Source organism: Dasypus novemcinctus, chromosome 10, assembly GCF_030445035.2.
Source record: "Dasypus novemcinctus isolate mDasNov1 chromosome 10, mDasNov1.1.hap2, whole genome shotgun sequence".
Classification (NCBI taxonomy): Eukaryota; Metazoa; Chordata; class Mammalia; order Cingulata; family Dasypodidae; genus Dasypus; species Dasypus novemcinctus.
The window spans coordinates 89,774,318-89,779,455 of record NC_080682.1 but is presented as its reverse complement, the minus strand read 5'-3'; the positions used below and the strand labels follow the sequence as shown (position 1 = coordinate 89,779,455).

Below are 5,138 nucleotides of genomic sequence, written 5' to 3'. Positions count from 1 at the left end.
AAATATAAATTAATGGTTATTCTAACGTATGAACTATGAAAGTAGTTTTCCAGATCTATATTATATTGTTATGGATGTTATGTTATGCTATATTATGTTGTGTTCTGTTGTGTTATGTTAGTTGGGAAAATACTGAAACTTCCTGCTCATCTTTCGAAATTGTTCTGCTTTTTGCTCTCTTTCTCCCTACTAGATCATAGATACTAGCACTTTCCCTCAATGTGAGCTTAGACTGAGAGAGGGGAATGAAATGTTACCTGGTGGTAAACCCATGCCCTGCTGTCAAGCTGCCCAGAATGCATAACCTGATGCCAACACTTGCTTACTGCCTAATCTTGGGGAAAATATTCTCTGTGCTTCTGACTCCTCGGCTGTAAAAAGGGGCTAATAGCACCTATATCTTCAAGTTGCTGTGAGAATTAAATAACATACATGGAAAACACTAATAATTGTGTCTGACAGTCATATAGTGTTCAATAAATGTTAATTCTTATTATGAAAATAGCTGATATATCAAAGACATTTTCAGAGAAAATACAATAACTTAGTCAAGATTTTTTGCTTTTTTAATGAACAAGAATCAGCAATTTTAATAGTATTTCCTTCCTTTTTGGCTCTTTATCTCCCCTCATTACTCTGTTCAAATATCTCCTTGGTGTAGGCTTCCGTGATACTCCCCACAACCCAGTTGTCTACCTCCTTCTCTGCTGACTTGTTTATTATCTGTCTTTCCTACTAGGTGAGTTCTCTGAGGGCAGAGATCTGTATTTTGTTTACTGATATATCATCCTCAGTGTCTAGAATAGTGCCTGGCCTATAGGTAAAACTCAATATTTATTTTATTGAATATGTGATTCTTTTGTCTTAGAGATTGACTAGCAAGGGCTATAGTGACTTTGGGCGATAGTATGGATAAGAAGCAGGCTTTATGATAAGGTAGTTCTGGTGTTATATTGTAACAATAGTAACGGCATTTATTGAGCATTCCAGTGTGCCAGACATCATGCTAAATGTTTTGGAGTTATTCTTCCATTTAATTGTGTAGTCATCAGAAAGAACTTCAGGGTCCCAATTTTGAGGTTGAATTTTTGATGGAATGATAAAAATTTCTGTTCCTTTTTCACAGGATGTAATTTTATTAGTCACATCTGCATATCTGAGTTGGACTTTATTAACATGTAAAACCTGAGCTCTAAATTTCTTAAGAGTAAAGACTGTGTCCTACGCAAGTCAATCAAAAGAAGATAATGACAGGATTTATGCTTAACATGTCTCGATTATCTATATGATTAAGATAGATTCTCTTAAGTCTGTGTTTTCACTGCCTAATCACATACAGCCACATGGAGAATATTTGGACATGGGATCAAGATAAACCTCATTTTCTATATTGTGTGTTTTCCTGCTGTGACTGCAATTTTCTGAATTTAGAAAAAGTGATTGCTTCGACATATTTAAATCTTCCTGAGAATGAGCTTCTCAATACTAGGACACATTCAGGTCTCCTCCTCAGGAACCATTTTGTAATTGTCCATTTTTTATTTTCTTTTCCTTCCCACCCTTTCATTTTGCAGAGAAGATACTCTTCTTGATGTGACCACCTTTCACTGTGCATCAGGACCGCCCTCTTAAAAAATGTTTGAGGCTGGCTTGTTTTTAGTATCAATGACTACTAAAATAATGATCATATAGCAAAACAAAAGTGATTCTATAATTGTGACCATCTCCTACAGACCAAAGTCAGACCAAGTGTGTGTGTGTGTGTGTGTGTGTATGTGTGTATAGTATGTCTCAATTCAGGAAGAAAAAGAAAGCATTTTTTCAAAACAAACTGTGAATCCAATGGTTATATTTGTTTTTGTTTGTTTGTTACATATTGGAAAGTATAGTTGTTTACATATCAACTATAGCAAGAAAAGTAGAGAATGAGGCCATGGGAGTACATTTTCTAAGAATGATGTGGGGAAACTGGACAATTGTCCATGAATTTGTTCTTGTGAGTTTCTCGGCCCTGTCCACTGAGCTACAGGCTCTATTGTTTGTCCTTTTTTTGTCCATTTATCTGGGTAGTGAGCAATGTCCTCATCATTCTGGTCACCACAGTTGACTCGGCCTTACAAAGCCCTATGTACTTCTTCCTTAGAAACTTGTCCTTCCTGCAGATTGGATTCAACTTGGTCATTGTGCCAGATGCTAGAGACCCTGATCATGCCTGACACAAATGTCTCCTTCCTTGGCTGTACCGCTCAGATGTATTTCTTCTTCTTCTTCAGGGCTTCTGAGTGCTGCCTACTGGTCACCATGGCGTATGACCACTATGTAGTCATCTGCAATCCTTTGTGCAACCCAATTTTCATGGGTCACAGAGCCTGTGCCCAGCTGGCAGCTGCCTCTTGGTTCTCAGGGTATCTAGTTGCCAGTGTGTAAACCACATGGATTTTCAGCTTCCCATTTTGTGGACACAACAGGGTGAATCACTTCTTCTGTGACAGCCCCCCTGTCATTGCTTTGGTCTGTGCTGATACCTCCCTGTTTGAACTGGAGGCCCTAACAACTACAGTCCTATTCATCCTCTTCCCTCTCCTGCTGATCCTGGGGTCCTATGTCCGCATCCTCTATACCATCTTCAGGATGCCTTCTGCTGAGGGGAAACACAAGGCCTTCTCCACATGTTCCTCCCACCTCCTGGTTGTGTCCCTCTTCTACAGCACTGCCATCCTCATATACTTCTGACTGCGGTCCAGCACCTCTCCTGAAAACAAGAAATTGCTGTCACTCTCCTATACAGTGGTAACACCCATGCTGAACCCCATCATCTACAGCTTAAGGAACAGTGAAGTAAAGGCTGCATTGAGGAGGGCTGTACACAGGGCCCTGGGCACTTAGAAACTTAACGGACTTAGAAACTACAGGGTGGAATGCAATGACAATAGGAAATATAAATTAATTCCAAAATGGATTTTTGGTCTCTACTCTTTCCGGGAGCCACAGTATATCCAGTTACATTCTTCACACCTCTACATGAATGTCAAGTAGTCATCTAAAGTTTAATTTGGCCAAAAAGAGCTCCATAAAACTTATTCTTATTCTACTCTTCCATTTATCAATAAATAACATTACCATTCATTCAGTAGTTCAAGCAAAAACTCTAGGAGTCGTCCTTATTTATGCAGTATCCTTCATCCCTCATATTAAACTTAAGAGCAAGCCTATCAAATTATTTCCAAAATATATATATCCAACTTTTCTCCATCTACACTGCTGCAATCCTAGACCAAGCCACAATCATTCTTTACCTTGACTATTGTACTATTGTAGTAGCCTCCTAAGACACGGGTTCTTAACAAGGGGTCCATAAGCTTGAAATTTAAAAAAAAACACATTATTCTTGTGGGGACATGTTGGTGCAGGTGTGATATATTTAATAAATAATACCCTTTACAGTATAGACTTAGTAGTAATGGGGCCGTGGTTTTCATCTGGCTGGCAAAGAGGTCCATGGAACAATAAGGGTTAAGAACCTCTGCCCTAGGAGATCTTCCTATTTCTATCTCGCTGCCCTATAATCTAGAATTCACAGAGGATCCTGAGTAGACTTCTCAAAATGTCATTAGATCATGTCACCCCCTTGCTCAAAAAACTTTCCACAGATTCCTGTAACTTTTAGAGTAAATTTTGAAACCTCTACTAAATCTAGCTGCCCAGTATGTGCTGGGCCCCTATCCACTTTCTAGCCTTCTCTAAAAGCACTTGGCACCCCAACACATTGATAGATTCCACATTCCAATGTGGATCAGTATCAGTTGAAGAACTTTAAATAAATTCTTAATGTCATCACTTTTATTATAGTCATTTCCCCCCAAATGACTACACAACTTTAAAATATTAATAAAACACATAAAATAGGTATTTTAAGACTTTAGAGAATAAAAACATGACATTTGGGGAGAAAGGTATGAGGAGGGAAGAAAAATAAGGTAACTTCTTTTTCTACCCAGTGTTTTCCCTAGTGCATTTTCCAATTCTCTAATGGGGGAAAGAGAGTCTTAACAGAAAGTGATAGCCTTACTGGAATGAGAAGACATAAATTAGAATTTGGGGTTGCCACAATACTTTGCAATTGAGGGTCAAAATAATAAAGATGAGGGAACCGGAGAATTAAGTCCAAAATCTGCATGCAATATCCTTATGAGTTCTTTGCCAACTCCAAAGTAGGTTATGCACAAGAAAAGATTCAAAGAAACTCAAGAGAAAGTAACATGTAAAAGGTTAGGATGGAAACATTTAAGCTGTATGTATATCCTAAGTAGTTTATTCACAAGAAAAATTCCAAGAAACTCAAAAGAAAATAACATGTGAGAGACTGAGATAGGAAATTGTGAGTTATATATATGTTCCTACCATAAAAAGTTGTTTTAAAATGTGAGACAAATATTTGGGAACCAAATATTGCTGAGAGGTTGGATTTTAAGTCTTGCTAGGTAGACAACTCTAGGCTTTCAGCTAAGATCCCAGAAGGGCCATAATTTAGGAATAAGTTCAGAATATTTACTAAGATAGATGATTTTCCAGTCAAAAATACTAGTCTAAATAATTTAAATGGCTTCAAGTCATATAAAATATGTAATATGGCCACACGGAACAATCAGAAATAACAGAAAAATCTCTGGGAAAGCCCCAAATATTTCAAAACTAAATATCACACTTCTAAAAAACCATGGGACAAAGATGAACTTAAAAGGGAAATTAGAAAATAGGTTGAACTGAATTAAAGTGAAAGTACAAGGTGTCAGATTTGTGGGATGCCAGTAGTACTGAAAAGAAATAAGATCTCACATCAATGATCTCAGCTTACACCTTAAAAAACTTAGAAAAAATAAGAAAAAATTAAGCAGAAGAAAGGAAATAATAAATAGCAAAGTGGAACTCAGTGAAATAGAACCAGAAAACCAATAGAGAAAATTAATGAATACCAAAACTGGTTTTGTGAGAAGATCAATAAAATTGATAAACCTTGAGCCAAACTGAGCAGGAAAATGAGAAAGAAGAAACAGCTTACCAGTATCAAGAGTTAGAGAGGTTACATCATTGCAGGTTCTACAGAGAGTAAATGATAAATAAGGGGATACCATGGACAA

General features: G+C 37.3%; 1 pseudogene; it reads left to right on the top strand.

Annotated features, from left to right (window-relative positions):
- Positions 1 to 1,954: 1,954 nt before the first annotated feature.
- On the top strand, positions 1,955 to 3,036 carry LOC101439434 (olfactory receptor 10A4-like; annotated as a pseudogene).
- The last annotated feature ends 2,102 nt before the right edge of the window (positions 3,037 to 5,138 follow it).